General features: G+C 35.2%; 1 long non-coding RNA gene across 2 annotated transcripts in view; it reads left to right on the top strand.

Moving 5' to 3' along the window:
- LOC140626674 (uncharacterized) overlaps positions 1-18,453 on the top strand; it is a 37,275-nt gene extending 18,822 nt beyond the window's left edge. The window contains exons 4-5 of one of the 2 annotated variants that reach the window (XR_012025726.1): positions 16,525-16,562; positions 18,328-18,453. This is a non-coding gene — a long non-coding RNA (uncharacterized lncRNA). Of the gene's footprint in view, positions 1-16,524; positions 16,673-18,327 lie in introns of those variants that run through there. The other variant, XR_012025725.1, reaches the window with a different exon arrangement.
- Positions 18,454-20,549: the final 2,096 nt, after the last annotated feature.

Genomic DNA, 20,549 nt, shown 5'->3' with positions numbered 1-20,549 from the left:
CATGTTTATGGACAGGAATATCATCAAGCTGACCATTCTTCTTAACTTGATTCATAGATTCAAGGCAATCCCAATCAAAGTTCCAACAAGTTATTTTGTGGATGTTGAAAAGCTTATTCTATGGAGTCAAAAAGTCTATTTTTTTGGAGAAGAAAACAAATAAAAAACAAGAATAGCTAACATAATAACCAAAGGATAAGAACAAAGTTGGAGGACTCTACCTAATTCCAAGATCTTACAATAAAGCTACAGTAACTAAAGCAGTATGATATTGGAGAACAAATGAACAAATAGATTAATGGAGCCAAATAGACAACCCAGAAACAGACCCATATATATATATATAGTCAACTGATCTTAGACAAAGAAACAAAAGCAGTAAAACAGAGTAAAGATAATCTTTTCAACAAATGGTGCCAGAAAACCTAAAGATCCACATGCAAAAAGTACAAAAAATAAAAAATGGATAAATCTAGACACAGACCCTACAATCTTCACAAGAATTAACTCAAAATAAATCATAGATCTAAATGTAAAATGCCAAGTTATAAAACTCCTGGAATATAACATAGGAGAAAACCTAAATTACTGTGGATATATCAAGAACTTTTTAGACATGAAACCAAAGGCACATACCACAAAAGAAATAATGGATAAGTGTACTTCATTAAAATTAAAAACTTCTGTCTGCAAAAGAAAATGCTAAGTGAATGAGAAGACAAGCCACAGACCAGCAGAAAATATTTGCTAAAGACACATATAAAGGGCTGTCATCAAAAATATGCAAATAACTATTAAACTTAACACGAAAACAACTCAATTTTAAAAATTGGCTACAGACCTTAACATCTCACCAGAAAAGATATAGAGATGATAAGCACATGAGAAGATGTTCCACAGCGTATGTCATTAGGGGATTGCAAATTAAAACAACAGTGAAATACCACTATGCTTTTATTAGAATGGCCCAAATCTGACAAACAACATCAAATGTTAGCAAGGATGTGGAGCAAGAGGAACTCTTATTCGTTGCTGGCAGGAATGCAAAATGGTACGGCCACTTTAGAGGACAGTCTGGTGGTGTCTTACAAAATTAAACATACTTTCATTATATAGTCTAGCATTCTTCTTAGTCTTTACACAAAGAAGTTGAAAACTATGTTCACACAAAGCCCTGAACGTGGATGTTTATAGAAGCTTTATTCATAATTTCCCAATCTTGGAAGTAATCAATGTGTCCAGTAGGTAAATGGAGAAATAGATGAAACAATGGAATATTATTTAGTAATAAAAGAAGGTGAAATATCAAGGCATGAAAAGACATAATGGAGGAACCTCAAATGCATATTTTGAAGCCAATCTAATAAGGTTGCATACTGTATAATTCTAAATATATAGTACTCTGGCAAAAGTAAATTTATTGAGACAGTAAAACAGCCAGCCAGTGCTTGACAAGATTGGGGATGGGTGGATGAATAGTCAGGACAAGGGAACTTTTTTAGGGCAATTAAAATACTCTGCATGTAACCACAATGGTGGATACATGCCATTATACATTTGTCACAGAATTTATAACACCAAGAATGAACCTTAATGTAACCTATGGACTTTGGGTAATTATTATTCATCAACTTAGAGCCATCAATTGTAACAAATATACCACTGTTGTGGGGAATGTTGCTAATAGGAGAGGCTGTGCATATGTCTGGGCAAGCAGTGCGTGGAAAATCTCTGTGCCTCTTTCCCAATTTTGTTGTGGACCTAAAAGCACTCTAAAGGAATAAAGTATTTAGCTTTTTTAAAAAAGCAATAGGGGACACCTGGGTGCCTCAGTGACTGAGCATCTGCCTTCAGCTCAGAGTGTGATCCTGGAGTCCCAGAATCTAGTGCCATGTCAGACTCCCCATGGGAAACCTACTTCTCCCTCTGCCTATGTCCCTGCTTCTCTCTCTTTGAGTCTCTCATGAATAAATAAATAAAATCTTTAAAAATAAATAAATAAAATAAAAAAGAAATAGGATATAACCATTGAATATTTTAAATTGGTTAAGTTTGGACAGGTAGTTGGGGAAGCAAGCACTGAATGACATGGTAAGTTTCTCATTTGGAAAGATTACTGTGAATACAGTATAAAGAACTGCACTGGAAAAAGAATATATTGGGTAGAGGCAAAAACTATCTATTCTGAAGAGAGTAACTTGTGTGTGGGATATAGTGATAGATCATCAATGTTAGAATGCAAGAGATATTAATGAGGTAATGAGGTAATGAGGAAAAGAATTGGTGCTGGGTCCCTATGTCAGTTTTAAGGAGAAAACTAGATATGTGTAGCTAGAAGTTTGGTGATTTTGTTTTCTGCTATATGAATCACTGGGAAATGACCAGGTTTGGCATAGGAGAAGAGGGAATGAATATCATGAGGACAATTTTGGGCATGTTGAGATTAAAGAATGGAATGGAATTGGAAATGTTGACATGAGTCTAGGAACGAAGAAAGGTTTTGACCAAAGATGAAAATTTGGTAGTCACTGGTATGTTGAGGGTTAGTAAAGCACTGCTTTGAATAGAATGTCTATAGAGGAGAACAGAAAGGAAATTACCTGGACGCAAGCCTCACAGAAACCTAGCTTTCAATGGTTAATTAATGGTGAAGAAGGATGTGGCCATAATGGTGAATGAAAGGAGAGTTAGAAGTAAAATTCTGTAAGGAGCCAAGTGAGGTGTTCTGTTAGGAGCAGAGCGTGGTTAACAGGGTTAAACAGTGCTCAGAGCCCCTTTATGATGAGAAGGGACACGTGGTCCTTGACTTCTGGCCCAACTCTAAGAAAACATTCCATTCTGCTTGTTATAAAAGCCTATAAGTCAAAGGTAACATGCCACCTAGAACTGGAACATGTAGTTAAACAGATATAGAGGATTACTTGTTTTTGAGAAAATCAGAAGGAATAGCATTGCATGTGAAGTTATATCATTTTAACAGTTCACTTATGCAAACTCAGTACCTGCAGTAGGCACACAATTCATAGGCTTGCATTACATGTGGCATTTACATTTTAAGGAAAATGTAAAATCATTAAGAGTGATATTAACTCATTAATAAAAATGGTTGATTAGTAATCAGAAGCATTTTCATGGAAATGACAACAAATGCATATTAGGTTCGAAGACAGATGAAATCTGCCAAAGCAAATCAGTTTGGGTGGATTATTCCCTCATCACTGTCTGTTTTTAATGCAGAATTTATGTCTTTATCTTCTCAGAGAAGACTAAAATGAAAACACCTAAAGGTGAATTGTAAAAGAAATAGGAAAATAAGAGAGTAGATAATAGATTATTCCCAGTTTATGCTTTCTCTTCTTTTTTTTTTTTTTTTTATTTTTTAAATTTTTTTTTAATTTTGTTTTTTTTTAATTTTTTTTTTATTTATTTATGATAGTCACAGAGAGAGAGAGAGAGGCAGAGACACAGGCAGAGGGAGAAGCAGGCTCCATGCACCGGGAGCCCGACGTGGGACTCGATCCCGGGTCTCCAGGATCATGCCCTGGGCCAAAGGCAGGCGCTAAACCGCTGCGCCACCCAGGGATCCCCTCTCTTCTTTTATAAGTCAAACACAAAGCAATGGTGGAGTTGCTCAGGGGATAAGGAGACCTCCTGTATACTTAGCATCCTTGCATCAATATTTGAGGAGCGTAAAATATCCTGTTATTATAAAAGTGAATAAGAAACAATCCTCTACATAATATATCAATGCCATCTTTATATTATTAATTCATTGCAAGAAAAATATATTACATTTGTTCTTGTAAACACAGTAATTTTAATATGATGGCATATTGGAATTCTGCAGAAAATAAAAAGGCACATAATTTCATAGATTTGCTTCTGTATCTTTGATAAATTTTAAGATCAAAACTTAAAATAACTATCTTAGAAATTTTGTCTTGTTTATGAACCATAGTGGTTTGCATGATCTAGTCAAAATGTTTCCTTGAATTACATATTGTGTTTATACAAGACAAAATAATAAAATAATAAAATAAAATAAAATAAAATAAATAAAATAAAATAAAATAATAAAAATAAAATAAAATAAATTACAAGAGGAAAGCAACATAAAGATGCACAATGGCATGACTTTTCCCATGATCAAGGAGAGAAGTACAAAAATGTCCAAGTTTTCACAAGTAAACCTGCTTTGAGTTCACTTTGGTTTGAATTTGAATTTTAATCCTAAAGTCTTAATCTCCTCATCTCTAAGTTTCCTTTTAATATTCAAAGCTTCACTCTCCCTTTATATATATAAAGTCCCCCAATCTCATACCTCTATCAAGTGTTCTAGAATATACTCCTTAAATCTAACAGCTGAGGAAAAAAAAAAAGACTGTTTCCCAGGACCCTTAAGGACCCCTCACAGCTCACTAATTCCAGCAACACATTCCCAGGCAGTCCTTCTTGCAGAGTTTCTCTGCTGTGGTTTCAAGCACCTTCATTTTCACATCCTGATTACAATTTTTTTAATCTTTTGAGGGTTTCTCCTTATTTCTTGTGTGTGTAATTATAATTGTAATGGGTTTTTTTCTCCCTTGTATAAAAACTGCCCTTGCTGCACTTGCTCAATAAAAAAAAACATTAATTTTCAGAAGCTGTGCAATCCAAACTCACATGAGGAAGTTAGGCAATGGTTTTCTGGTTATCTCACACTATGAAGAATCAAAAAAATAGATACCTACAGTGGTTCACATTATTATGCATTTATTGTTAGTTCACTTCCTTCACTCTTGGCTTTCAAATGAGGCATTTAAGAGTCTATTAGAAATAAGAACGAGGCACATTGCTGAGGCATAAGTGGCTACTACTCTAGCCACACCTGTAATTATTTCTAATAATACTACACCCAGTTCTTAGAGTCCCATTCTATGTTCAGGTTCTAAAGAGAGGGGAGGTCTTACCCCTGTAATTACACATGACTTCTCTACACATAAATGAAAATGACGTTCCACATTCTTCAACATTTTGAAATTTTTTTTTTTTTCATTTTGAAATTTTTTTATTGGAGTTCCATTTACCAACATATAGCATAACATCCCGTGCTCATCCTGTCGGGGTCCCCCCTCAGTACCCATCACCCAGCCCCCCCGCCCCCCCACCGTCCACCTCCCTTTCCACCACCCCTTGTTCCTTTCGCAGAGTTAGGAGTCTCTCATGTTCTGTCTCCCTCACTGATATTTCCCACTCATTTTCTCTCCTTTCCCCTTTATTCCCTTTCACTATTTTTCATATTCCCCAAATGAATGAGATCATATAATGTTTGTCCTTCTCCAACTGACTTACTTCACTCAGCATAATACCCTCCAGGTCCATCCACCCCGAAGCAAATGGTGGGTATTTGTGGTTTCTAATGGCTGAGGAATATTCCATTGTATACATAGACCACATCTTCTTTATCCATTCATCTTTCATGGACACCGAGGCTCCTTCCACAGTTTGGCTATTGTGGACATTGCTGCTAAAAACATTGGGGTGCAGGTGTCCCAGCATTTCACTGCATCTGTATCTTTGGGGTAAATCCCCAGCAGGGCAATTGCTGGCTCGTAGGGCAGATCTATTTTAACTCTTTGAGGAACCTCTACACAGTTTTCCAGAGTGGCTGCACCAGTTCACATTCCCACCAACAGTGCAAGAGGGTTTCCCTTTCTCCACATCCTCTCCAACATTTGTTGTTTCCTGTCTTGTTAATTTTCCCCATTCTCACTGGTGTGAGGTGGGATCTCATTGTGGTTTTGATTTGTATTTACTTGATGGCAAGTGATGCAGAGCATTTTCTCATGTGCTTGTTGGCCATGTCTATGTCTTCCTCTGTGAGATTTCTGTTCATGTCTTTTGCCCATCTCATGATTGGATTGTTTCTTTGCTGTTGAGTTTAATAAGTTCTTTATAGATCTTGGATACTAGCCCTTTAACTGATATGTCATTTGCAAATATCTTCTCCCATTCTGTAGGATGTCTTTTAGTTTTGTTGACTGTTTCTTTTGCTGTGCAGAAGTTTTTTTTTTATCTTGATTAAGTCCCAATAATTCATTTTTGCTTTTGTTTCTCTTGCCTTCATAGATGTATCTTTCAAGAAGTTGCTGTGGCCAAGTTCAAAAATCATGTTGCCTGTGTTCTCCTCTAGGATTTTGATGGATTCTTGTCTCATACTTAGATCTTTCATCCATTTTGAGTTTATCTTTGTGTATGGTGTAAGAGAATGGTCTAGTTTCATTCTTCTGCATGTGGCTGTCCAATTTTCCCAGCACCACTTATTGAAGAGACTGTCCTTTTTCCAGTGGATAGTCTTTCCTGCTTTGTCAAATATTAGTTGACCATAGAGTTGACGGCGCATTTCTGGATTCTCTATTCTGTTCCATTGACCTATGTGTTTGTTTCTGTGCCAGGACCACACTGTCTTGATGATCACAGCTTTATAGTAAACCTGAAATTGGCATTGTGATGCCCCCAGCTCTGGTTTTATTTTTCAATATTTTCCTGGCTATTAAGATTATTTATTCCAACTCTCTGAAGAAAGTCCATGGTATTTTGATAGGGATTGCATTAAATGTGTAAATTGCCCCGGGTAACACTGACATTTTCACAATATTAATTTTTCCAATCCATGAGCATAGAATATTTTTCCATTTCTTTGTGTCTTCTTCAATTTCTTTCAGAATTATTCTGTAGTTTTTAGGGTATAGATCTTTTACCTCTTTGGTTAGGTTTATTCCTAGGTATCTTATGCTTTTGGGTGCAACTATAAATGGGATTGATTCCTTAATTTCTCTTTCTTCAGTCTCATTGTTAGTGTATAGAAATTCCACCGATTTTGAATCCTGCCACACTGCCAAATTGCTGTATGAGTTCTAGCAATCTTTTTTTTTTTTAAGATTTTATTTATTTATTTATGAAGGACACAGAGAAGAGAGACAGAGGCAGAGACATAGGCAGAGGAAGAAGCAGGCTCTATGCAGGGAGCCTGATGTGGGACTTGATCCCGGGTCTCCAGGATCATGCCCTGGGCTGAAGGCAGGTGTTAAAGCGCTGAGCCACCCAGGGATTCCCGAGTTCTAGCAATCTAGTGCTGGAGTCTTTTGGGTTTTCTATGTACAGTATCATGTCATCGGCATAGAGGGAGAGTTTGACTTCTTCTTTGCCAATTGGAATGCCTTTAATGTCTTTCTGTTGTCTGATTGCTGAGGCTAGGACTTCTAGTACTAGGTTGAATAGCAGTGGTGACAGCAGACATCCCTGTCGTGCTCCCAGTGTTTCCCCATTGAGAATGACATTTGCTGTGGGCTTTTCGTAGATGGCTTTTAAGATGTTGAGGAATGTTCCCTCTATCCCTACACTCTGAAAAGTTTTGATCAGGAATGGATGCTGTATTTTGTCAAAATGTTTCTCTGCATCTATTGAGAGGATCATATGGTTCTTGTTTTTTCTCTTGTTCATATGATCTATCACGTTGATTGCTTTACAAGTGTTGAACCAGTCTTGCATCCTGGGGATAAATCCCACTTGGTCATGGTGAATAATCTTAACATACTGTTGGATCCTATTGGCTAGTATCTTTTTCTTTTTTTAAGATTTTATTTATTTATTCATGATAGTCACAGAGAGAGAGAGAGAGAGGCAGAGACACAGGCAGAGGGAGAAGCAGACTCCATGCAGGGAGCCCGACGCGGGATTCAATCCCGGGTCTCCAGGATCGCGCCCTGGGCCAAAGGCAGGCACTAAACTGCTGCGCCACCCAGGGATCCCTATTGGCTAGTATCTTGTTGAGAATTTTTGCATCTGTGTTCATCAGGGTCTATAATTCTCCTTTTTGGTGGGGTCTTTGTCTGGTTTTGGAATCAAGGTGATGCTGACCTCATAGAACGAGTTTAGAAGTATTCCATCTCTTTCTATCTTTCAGAACAGCTTTAGTAGAATAGATATTGTTTCTTCTTTAAACATTTGATAGAATTCCCCTGAGAAACCATCTGGCCATGGACTTCTGTGTCTTGGGAGGTTTTTGATGACTGTTTCAATTTCCTCCCTGGTTATCAGCCTGTTCAGGTTTTCTATTTCTTCCTGTTCAGGTTTTCTATTTCTTCCTGTTCCAGTTTTGGTAGTTTGTGGCTTTCCAGAAATGCGTTCATTTCTTCTAGATTGCCTAATTTATTGGCATATAGCTGCTCATAATATGTTTTTTAAATCGTTTGTATTTCCTTGGTATTGGTTGTGATCTCTTCTTTTTCATTCATGATTTTATTAATTAGAGTCTTTACTCTTTTGTTTTTAATAAGGCTGGCTAATGGTTTATCTATCTTACTAATTTTTTCAAAGAACCAACTCCTGGTTTTGTTGATCTGTTCTACAGTTCTTCTGGTCTCTGTGTCATTGAGTTCTGCTCCAATCTTTATTAACTCTCTTCAGCTTGGTGTAGGTTTTATTTGCTGTTCTTTCTCCAGTTCCTTTATGTGCAAGGTTAGCTTGTATATTTGAGTTTTTTTCCGTTTTTTTGGGGGGTTGGGTGGGGGGATGCTTGTATTGTGATGTATTTCCCCCTTAGGACTGCTTTTGCTGTATCCCAAAGATTTTGAATGGTTGTATCTTCATTCTCATTAGTTTCTATGAATCTTTTTAATTCTTCTCTAATTTCCTGGTTGACCCTTTCATCTTTTAGCTGGATGGTCTTTAACCTCCACGTGTTTGGATTTCTTCCAAATTTCTTCTTGTGATTGAGTTTTAGTTTCAAAGCATTATGGTCTGAAAATATTCAGGGACAATTCCAATCTTTTGGTATCAGTTGAGACCTGATTTGTGACCCAGTAATTGGTCTATCCTAGAGAAAGTTCCATGTGCACTTGAGAAGAATGTGTATTCTATTGCATTTGGATGTAAAGTTCTATAAATACCTGTGAAATCCATCTGGTCCAATAATTTAAAGCTTTTGTTTCTTTGGAGATGTTGTGCTTAGAAGATCTGACATTTGCAGAAAGCGCCATGTTAAAGTCTCCCAGTATAAGTGTATTACTATCTAAGTATGTCTTAACTTTGATTATTAATTGATTGATATACCTGGCAGCTCCCACATTAGGGGCATAAATATTCATGATTGTTAGGTCCTCTTGTTGGATAGATCCTTTAAGTATGATAGTGTCCCTCTTCATCTCTTACTACAGTCTTTGAGATACAGTCTCTTACTACATCCTCTGATATGAGGATGGCTACTCCTGATTTCTTTGAGGACCATTTGAATGGTAAATGGTTCACCAACCTTTTATTTTCAGGCCTCAAATGAGTCTTTTGCAGATAGCAAATAGATGTGTCTTGCTTTTTTATCCAGTCTGAAACCCTGCACCTTTTGATGGGATCATTAAGTCCATTCACGTTCAGAGTTACTATCGAAAGATAAGAAATTAGTGTCATCATAATACCTATTCAGTCCTTGTTTTTGTGGATTATTTCTTTGGACTTCCTCCTTCTTTTACAGGGTCCCCCTTAATATTTCTTGCAGAGCTGGTTTGGTGGTCACATATTCTTTCAGTTTCTGCCTATCTTGGAAGCTCTTTATCTCTCCTTCTATTCTGAATGAGAGTCTTGCTGTATAGAGTATTCTTGGTTGCATGTTCTTCTCATTTAGGACCCTGAATATATCCTGCCAGCCCTTTCTGGCCTGTCAGGTGTCTGTGGAGAGATCTGCTGTTAATCTAATATTTCTCCCCATATAAGTTAGGGATCTCTTGTCTCTTGCTGCTTTAAGGATTTTGTCTTTATCTTTGGAATTTGCAAGTTTCACTATAAAATGCCGAGTGTTGAATGATTTTTATTGATTTGGGGGGGGTTGGGAGACCTCTTTATCTCCAGGATCTGAATGACTGTTTCCCTCTCCAAGTTAGGGAAGTTCTCAGCTATGATTTATTCAAATACACTTTCTGGTCCTCTGTCCCTTTCGTGCCCTCTGGGACCCCAATTATACGTAGATTTTTCCTTCTGAAGCTGTCATTTATTTCCCTTAACCTTTCATCATGATCTTTTAATTGTTTTTCTCTTTTTTCCTCAGCTTCCTTCCTAAGGAAGGAAGGATTGTATCTCATTTAATTGATTTTTAAATTTGGCTTTATTACATCTAAATTCTGCAGTCATGAAGTCTCTTGAATCCTTTATGCTTTTTTCCAGAGCCACCAGTAGCTTTATGATTGTGTTTCTGAATTGGCTTTCTGACATTGAATTGTAATCCAAACTCTGTAACTCTGTGGCAGAGAGTACTGTTTCTGATTCTTTCTTTTGTAGTGAGTTCTTCTTTCTAGTCATTTTGCTCAGTGCAGAGTGGCTAAAAACGAGTTGTATTTGTTAGAAGCACAAATTCTTCTCTCTGTAGCATTCCAGCTGTTCTCTCTTTAAATCTCAGACTGCATTGTAGGTTTTCAGGACGATTTGAAAGTTATCTAGGTAAGTTGGTGGGGACAGTTGACTTGGGACCCTACTCTTCTGCCATCTTGCCCTGCCCCCTCACTTTTTCAAATGTTTTCTATACTCTGTAGGGCAGAATGATGTTTGGTAAGGAGCGTGAAAGATAATTGGTAGCTTAAGTTGAAATTCTATATGACTCAGGGAGGCATTACACATCCATTGAGTTGATTAATTCATTCTTTAGTCATTAATGGTCTCTCTCAAAACTTATTTTGCTCTTTCAAAAAACAAATTGCCCACCCTTAGTAGGCTGCTTGGAGTAAGTGTCTGTGAGCTCCTCTTTCCATTTTATTTCTATGTGATTTGTACACATTAATGTACACACTCACCTACTTCAGGGCTTACCATGCAGGTGGAGGCTCTACATTTCTTTAATACCCTTGTTTTACCTCCTAATGATAATAATACTCCCTAGTTTAGCAAGTCAAGCTCTACAAGTCCCTGGAGTATTCCTTCTCTGGTCAAATAATTTCAATTGTCTTTGGAAGATGATAATTTGAATAGCAAATAACAGCAGCAAGAATACATTTCAAGCACTTTCTAGTCCTATTGTGTACAAGTACAAATGAGGAATCTTAGTGTTCAGTGATTCGCAAACAATTTTGCTTAGGCAGATGTCAGGCTGACTGCATATAAAATACCCAAGACAATTTTTAAAATTCCAGTTCTCAGTATCTCAGTGGATCTGGGGTGTAGTCCAAGACTGTATTTTTTAAAGCTCTTATGATGCTAAGCCAAATCTGTGAACCTACACTCTACTCTGCCATTTAGAAGATACTGTTATAAATGGCTTCATCATTTAATATATATGCACATGAATTCCAAGGTTTGTTGCCCATCAATATCATTTTGGTCAAGTAATTTAACATCTCAGTGCATCCCTTTCTTCCTTAAGAGGTGTTTTGTGAGAACTAAATGAGTTTAATACAAGTAGAATGCTGAGACCTATCCCCAAGATAGGAAGATCTTATTTTCATTTTTATTATTAATCATTCATTTATTTTGTAGTCATCCAACATTTATGAACAACTTATATCAGACATAGTGTTTCATGCTTGGGGAATACATAAATAGAGAACATCCTCCTTTTGCTGTTATCACTAAGAAAGTAGCATGGAAAAATAGGTTTATAAATAAATAATTAAAATAGATGCATTTATAAATAAGTAATTAAAATAGATCCTATTCATAAGAGTCAAAACTATAAAAGTATTAGAAGGAAGCATAGAGGAAAGCCTTCATGATACTGGGTTTGGCATATAGGAGAATCTTCATGACATTGGATTTGGCAGTGATTTCCTGGATACAATAACAAAAGCACAGGCATCAGAACTAAACAGATCAATTAGACTATATCAAAATTAAAAACTTCTTCCCATCTTCTAATAGTCTATTTCCTGCAATGCACTTAACCACACTCTCTCTGGCAAACTCTTTCTCTTCTTTCAAGTCTTTGTCCAGACCATCCTTTGTGATCACTCTTTTCTGCAAACTGGTCTGCTCGCCACTTTTTCTTCATAACACTTTTTACCTCTAACATATATAATTCACTTAATTGAGGTATTGCTTATCACCTGCCACCTCTCAGGAGTCTGTGGGCTCCAAGAAATGGGAATCTTTGTTTATAAACTTATCCCAAGCATCTGGACGAGTGGATGGCACATAGTTATTTTGAATAAAAATGTGTTTAGTTAACGATCTGTGGAAGTTGAAGGGAAAAAAAAAAAAAACAGTGCAGAAACCTGGTTGATTTCCTCCAGAGAATGAATAGAATAGTGCAAGAGAGATTTACGTATGGATAAAACCTGAGCCATGAACCAGAAGCCTTCGTTATAGAAGCAAGAGGAATTGGTGCTCAGCAGATGCTGGCACTAAGAGAATAGAGGACTGTATAAAGATCAAATTGGCAGTAAATCCACACCAGAATAAGGAAATATATTCTCTGTCCTGTTTACCTTCTGCCTCATTCAGGTGTTTTACACATATAACATGGAATTGCTCATCTGCATGAATTTCATGCGATAGGATGAGATATTTTGCCTTATTTAACTTCCTTCACAGGACATTTGGGATAATCTTTATCCTCTAAAAGATAAATGAACACAAACAAACTCTTAACAGAAAGGAAACTAAAGTCAGTCAGGGAATAATCTTGGATGTCAAATAATTACTAGATTAATCGAACTGTCTACTATTCTCCCACGTGTAAATGGCTATACACTCTGAATGAGAACAATGATGATTCCAGCTAGAGTAAAAATTCAGAACAATCCAGACAGGAAAACAATTTTCTGATTGTCCTACAAAGGAATGAATTATACATTACAAAATGATTGCTTTTACATTTTCTAGGGCAACATTATTCCATCGCAAGTCAGTGTTATTCAATTCTTTTGTATTCTTTAATAATAAAACCTGCAAGTTTGTAAAGTTAAGTAAAGAATATATCACCATCATTTCAGGCAGCGTGGTATTACAAGTTACCAGAAATGCCTGGAAGCATCCCACTTGGGCCTCTTCAGAGAAAGCTTATTTTCCATCTTGCTATAAAATAGAAAATGAACATAACGAATGCTTCTGTTTGTTCCCCAGACATAGTTTAAAGCAAAGGTAATACATAACCATAAGATAAAACATAGCTGGTGATCTCTTTCTTAAGGTATTCATATCTAGCAGTATCTTTGAAGTTTCATTCATTAGGCAAAGGAGAAATTCAGTCTATTATTTCTCTTGTAAATTATTTTTTTAAAGCATGTAACAGTTCAAATATACATCACCATGTGTTCTTCAGTCCTGTTATCTGGAAGGCAAGGGAAAAATATTTTACTTCCTTTGGCTAACAGACCATCAACTAAAATCATAAGAATTTACCTAGTCCTTCTATCAGAATGTAATGAGGGCATATATTCCCTTAAATTTTCTTTGTTCCCCAAATCTTTGCTTTCTAATATAATGTGCTTTAATTTTCATTTTCCTAATGACAAAAAAAAATGTTGAGAATCTTTTTGCATACTTATCTGCCATATGTGTATCTTCTTTGGTGAAGTGTCTGTATAAATCTTTTGCCCATTTTAGTTGGGTGGTTTGTTTTCATGTTGTTTAATTTTAAATATTCTTTGTATATTCTGGATACAAGCTCTTTACCAAATGTGTTTTACAAATATTTTCTCCCAGTTTGTGACTCATCTTTCCATTTTATTAAACTTAAGCAGAAGTTTTTTTTTTCAGAAGTTTTTAATAAAATTCCAACTTACCAATTTTTTCTTTTGTACATCATACTTTTGCGATTACATCTGAAAATTCATTACCAAACCAAGATCATGTAGATTGTGACAGTTAGGTGTATGACACATTTTGAGTTAATTTTTAAATAGGGGGTAACGCCTGCATCTAGGTTCATCTTTTTGTATATGTGCATCCAAGTGTTCTAGCACAATTTGTTGAGAAGAAAAATGTTTCTCTTCTGAATTACCTTTGCATTGTCAAAAGTCAGTTAACCATATTTATGTGAGTCTATTTTTGGATCTGTTCTATTTTATCTACTCTTTTGTCAGTATCACAATGTCTTAATTAGCTTTATTAGTAAGTCTTAAATTTGTTTGGTATGAGTCCTCCATTTCTTTTTATTTTCTTTAATATTTGTTAACTATTCTAACTCATTTTTTTAGGAAAAACATTCAATTCCTTTAATTCCACAGTCTTAGAATTTTCCATGTCATATGTAATTTTAAAAGAATCTAATTTTAAGTTGTTCCATCACTAAACTATACAACAGAAAACATTAAACACTATAAATAGTTAAGAATATTGGGTGTGACAAGTATGTAAGACTCTGGAATTCTTAATTACACACTAAAAGGTATACTCACTTTCTTTCTTTCTTTCTTTTTTTGTTACTAATTACTTATAACATATAAAATCATCTGAAAATTTCCATTGTATTATTGTACACTCTTAATCGTTTGCTCATTTTTGTATGAAAGTAGAAAATGTAGAGTGGGCTTATGAAGTGCTTTTGCAAAATCATCACATTTGAAAGCAAATCAGTAAGATGATCAATACACCTGTAACTTCCAAATGAAATTAATATCTTTAAAAATTATATTTTAAGATACTTCATCAACATACTTCAATGAAATTATCCACAGATTCTAATTAAGTGCAACAATAGTTTTTCAATCATAAGGAAAGTTTCAGAAACAGGCCCTGAAATAGCTTACAATATGATATTTAAAATTCATATCAATAGTATAAAAATGTATAAAGTAAAAATCAACTGATCTCATGAATACATTTCTTTATTTCTAAAATCACCAACCAGTGCATATATGTTTTCAAAGTAGTGACTTTATCATTTTTTGTGACTTTATCATTTTAAAAAATAATATATGCCCACAATTCAATAAACTAAAGAAAACCAAAAAAGTTAGAGGTAAAACTCAACATAATAGTTAAAAACCTACTATCCAGGGGTGCCTGGGTGGCTCAGTTGGTTACGTGTCCAACTCTTGATTTCTGTCAAGGTCATGATCTTGGGGTTGTGAGATAGTCCCGTGTCAGGCTCTGTGCTTAGTGGGGAGTCTGCTTCTCTCTCTCTGACCCCCACTTGCATCTGTATGTTCTCTCTCTAAAAAAATAAATACATCTTAAAAAAAAAAAAAACCTACTATCCAGAAATAAGCAGTATTAACATTTCTCTGGACCAAAAAGTGAATAGAAGGATGGATATACATCTACAGACAGAACAAATTTTTCAATCAGAGATTAATTCTATAAATGGTATGTTTTAGAGGTACCTAGGTGGCTCAATCAGTTAAGTGGCTGCCTTGGGCTGGAGTCATTATCCCAGGGTCCTGGGATCAAGCCCAGAGTCAAGATCCCTGCTTAGTGGGGAGCTTATTTCTCCTTCTACCTCATGTGCTCTCACACTCTCTCTCTAATAAAGAAATAAAATCTAAAAAAATATGGAATGATTTAAATTAAAGCATTAATTACAATTATCTTGAATTCAGCAGAAAATAACTGAAGAAGTTACATGATTTTAAAAGAATATTAATTTTAATCTAAGTTCTGAATCTTCAAAGAGATCTCTAGATTGAAAAAATGTATGATGAAAAGCATTATGAGTTAGAAGTTATCGTTTAATTTCATGTTTAAGTCTTACATATTATGGGATGAATTGATTTTCCTATGATGAATTGATTGACTTGCTTACATCACTTTCCTCTTCTTTCCTTTTTCATCTCCTTTCTTTGCTTTACAATTATTTTATTTTCTGAGACTTTGTACTATTTACATTTTGTTCAAGTATTTAATTCACTTTATGTATTTAAATTGTGTCATTGCTCATCAGTCCATATGCCAAAATATTTCTTATTCTCCCTAATTTATTTTGATTAATGTCAGAGTCAGGTGGATTTAATCATCCAAGCATTTTGTTTTAAAATATGATTAAATGTACTCTGTATTCCCAAAGTATTTTGTGTTTGAAAAAAACTGATTTTTTTTGTTTGTTTGTTTGAGAGAGAGAGAGAGAGAGAAAGTGCTGCATGGGCACAAGAGAGGGTGGAACAGAGGGAGAAGGAGAGAGAGCATCTTAAGCAGGCTCCCCATCCAGTGTAGAGCCCATTGTGGGGTCTCACAACCCTAGGATCATGACTTGAACCCAAATCAAAAGTTGGACGCATAACTGAGCCACCCAGGCACCCCAAAACTATTTTTAAAAAATGAAAACAGCAATTTGCTGAATCTCTATATTTTGAGAATAGAGATTGCTGCACTGTCTTCTCATATTGATGGCTGCTCTGATAAAGTCTGACACCAGCCTGACTTGCTTTTTCTGGCTGTGTGAGAATAGTCCTTATTTTTCATTCTCAACATTTAATTGCTTAACAAGGATTTGTCTCAACCTTAATTATTCCATGTCAAATTGCCTAGGCATTCCAGTTCATTTTAGATATACAGATTTAATTCTTCCATTATCTCAAGAATATCATCCTATATTATGTTTCTAAATATATGTTTTTCCCATTACAGGATTCACTCCTTAGGGACACCAATCATCCTTACATCAGGTAAGTTTGTCTTTTTCATCTACAATTTTCCTGCTAATTCCTTTTGTTTATTTGTTTATTTTTCCTTTAAAGTGGTTGCTGGGTCTATCTTAAGTCAGTCATTACATTTTTAGCACAATTTATTCCAGCCTACTATGGGTCTCACTTAAAAAAAATATATTATTTATTTATGAGAGACACAGAGAGAGAGGGGGGAGAGACACAGACAGAGAGAGAAGCAGGCTCCATGCAGGAACCCCTTGCAGGACTCAATCCTGTGACTCTAGGATCATGCCCTGGGCCGAAGGCAGGTGCTAAACCGCTGAGCCACCCAGGGATCCCCTGGGTCTCATTTTTAACGAGTTTGTAATAGTTTGGGTTTGCCTTGCTTCTTTAACTCTGCTGTCTCCATACTGTTCTCAATGTGTTATTTTATTATTATAACAACTGAAAGTGATATTTATTGAACTCAGGTAATATGCTTTCTTCCTGATGATATTCAGTGAGTCTGACCTACAAAAATGACAATGTCATTGTAGTTCAACTTAATGAATTATGTCCCATCTTTTGGTTGCTGCAGTTGGGTAAAGTATTGATTTTTACAATTCTTTAACATGTGTTGACTTTGAAAGTCCTTGTGGCCTACCATGTGCCTCATGCTTCTGTAGGCAGAGATACTCTGGAGAGATTTGCTTTATTTTCTCACGGGGCTTTCTACTCTCCACTTGGGCTGCTTCTCCCCACTATGGAATATGTTAATGAGAATCTCAGTCTATTTTTTGTTTTTTACTGTCCTTCTTATAATAATCTTCTTATAGAAAATTAGCACTGTTGTTCATACCTTTTCTATTTAGCTGCTCCTTGTGATTTATTTGTATTTTTCAAAAAATAGTTTTGATTCTCTTCCTCTGAATGAAGAAAAAACTTTGAATCCACTTCTTTCACCATATTTCTTCTTATTGGATGACTATATGTTCTTCTGAATCAATTTCTTCCCAGAAACATCTTCAGTTATCCCCTAAGCTGTTCTTTATTTCTATCTTCCTATGTTAAATATGTGACAGTTTCATCAAATACTTTAGAGTATATATTTGCACCCTAAAGTATATGTTTGTTTTGAAATGATTTTATAGGGAAGCCCAGGTGGCTAAGTGGTTTGGCGCTGCCTTCAGCCCAGGGTGTGATCCTGGAGACCCCGGATCGAGTCCCACCTCAGGCTCCCTGCATGGAGCCTGCTTCCCCCTCTGCCTGGATCTCTGCCTCTCTGTGTGTGTGTGTGCTTTCATGAATAAATAAATAAAATCTTAAAAAAAGAAATAATTTTACATATGAATGAGATATAAAATGTGTTTTGCTTTTTCTTGCCAAAATCTTTTCAAAATTGTTGGTATACCATAAGCACATACTTTTTTTTTTTTTTACATTTATGGAACTTTATTTTTTAATTTTTTCTATTATTTTTTATTTAAATTCAATTTGTCAACATATAACAGTCCGTGCTTATCCCATCAAGTGCCCTCATTAGTGCCTGTCACCCAGTCACCCCATCTCCCTGCCCACCTCTCCTTCACAACCCTTTGTTTCCCAGAGTTAGTAGCACGTATGTTTTAACAGTACTTTTCATATCTTTTAATTTTTTCTTTTTTTCAGATCTTTTCAAAGATAATATTCCTCTTTAAAAAAAAAAAAAAGTTTCTTTTCTCCCTACAAAAAGATTGAATTCTCTCTCATTTTCTTGAGTATTTAGAAATATAACATTCTTTTTACTTATTTTGCTATATTGCAGATAAAAGTCATCACATGCTTGCCATTTAGAGTTTCTGTCTGTTTCCTTTTAAGTTTAAAGAGAGCCACCTCAGGCACTGAAATAAATTCCTAGAAGCTGCATAGTTGGAAGGTTTCAACTTTCTAGCCCAAAGAGGTATTGCAAAGTTCTCATTTTTATTCTGTGAACGTGAAAAATTGATCTAAGTTTGTGAAGTTCAACAATATGGATATAATGAGTCATCTTCTCTTCTGGGATACTCACCATTCACAAGCTAAATGGAACTTAATGTTCAAGGCATATAGATATGAATGTAGAAATTAATAGATATAAATATGGATGTAGGTGGAGGTATAGACAGAGGTAGAGGTAGAGGTTGATGATACGTGTTTTCCAAACCTACTTTTTAGTTGTGCCTAAAATGCACATGAATTCAGAACACAATATTTCACATTTTCTTTACCTAAGTTGATTCCACATTTTCTTTATCTAACAATCCTATAGGAGTCATTTGAGAAATCAGGATGCCAAAGCACATGGCTTCAATATTAGTTCAAAAATAAGGAGAGAAGAAAGTACTGTGGGATGCAAAGGTTGTGGGGGCAGATGCAAGGATTGACAAGAAATAACCTGAAATATAGAGTATCCAGTAATTCAATCTGATTTTTTTTTTTACTAAACAGAGATTTTTAAAGTAACTCTGCTTGTTTTTATACATGTAAAGACACATATACATTTAAGGAAGCATCAATACTTCCATCATTCAACAAATGGTATTTAATATTAATATTATGTTCTTAAAGCTATATATAGTTTTTTCATCCACTTTCTAAGTGAAGGTGAAAATATGTGAGTCTATTTAAAAGTGGTTCTAGTGAGTTTTCTCGTTAGGGGTCTTATAACTTCTAATTATAACTGTGAAACATAAAATCATAGTAACCATTTATCTTTAAAAATAAAAAAATAAGTGCCATGAAGGTTCAAGAGATGGGAAGAGACACTTTCATTTCTTTTCTTTGGAGTGCACTGTCTTTCATGTTTCCTTATAAAGGTCCAACTTTCATGTAAATTTCAGTGAACATATTCCTTGATTTAGAATCTTAAATCTATCTCTCCAAATAGAAAATGACCTTTGAAAAATTGCTTTTTGATGTGTTTTCTTTCCTAAGTTGAATCAATATAGAATTCTACAATTTTAAATTAACTATTTTACTTAATATTTGTCTTATTCTTTTATTTTATACTACACAGATTTCTGAATTGTACTTTAAACAAAAGAAATTGGATAATAAATAAGTAATTAAAATTTGATCAAGTAATAAATTGAATCTTCTCACACCAATCAAAAATATTTTTAATGGGTTATTATGATTGATTCAGAGTACACCAGTGCCTAATATTTAAAGACCCAGATACGCTAATGATTAAAGGTAATTCAAGTACAATATAGATATAATTAAAAAGTAATTTGATAAATTGATAAGAAATTTGATGTGTAAATTATGATACTAAGGACAACTCAAAGATGAACAACAGATTAATTGGGAATTGCTTCATGAAGGAACTATCCTTTGTTTTTGTTTTTTAAGATTTTATTTATTTGTGAGCGACAGAGAGAGAGAGAGAGAGAAAGAAAGACAGAGGCAGAGACACAAGCAGTGGGAGAAGCAAGCTCCATGTAGGGAACCCAACATGGGACTTGATCCTGGGTCTTCAGGATCACATCCTGGGCTGAAGGTGGTGCTAAACCACTGAGCCACCTGGGCTGCCCCAGGAGCTATCCTTTGAATTAAGCACCGATTACTGGTAGATTTTGACAGCAGAAAAAGAGGAAGGATTCCAAGAGATTTGCTGCTTAATATTCTAAGGATCTATAGGATTCCTAAAGATAGTTCTGCAGTATTTTTAGCATCAAGAGAAAGTTAACACATTCTCCAAGTAAATGAATCCCCTGAAGACCATTTGCTCTTAACATTTGCTAAAGTCATATATTGTCGGAAATTTGATTAGAAATCAGATCATTTGACTACCAGAATTAAGATGTTAATTTTGAAGTTCAGTATTCTGGATTTATATCCTTGTTGTTATTCATTTATTCATTCACTCATGAAATATCTATTGAGTGCTTAGTATATGCCCGGCGCTCTTCTTGACACTGGGGACACAGCTGTGAATAAATACTTTACCATGTGTAACCTGAATTCTCATGTTAGAAGGAGATACATTACATGAAGGAAGTGTTT

The sequence above is a fragment of the Canis lupus genome, chromosome 38, assembly GCF_048164855.1.
Source record: "Canis lupus baileyi chromosome 38, mCanLup2.hap1, whole genome shotgun sequence".
In the NCBI taxonomy this organism is placed as follows: domain Eukaryota; kingdom Metazoa; phylum Chordata; class Mammalia; order Carnivora; family Canidae; genus Canis; species Canis lupus.
Note: the sequence above shows the minus strand (reverse complement) of the source record. Positions and strands in the feature narration are given on the sequence as shown.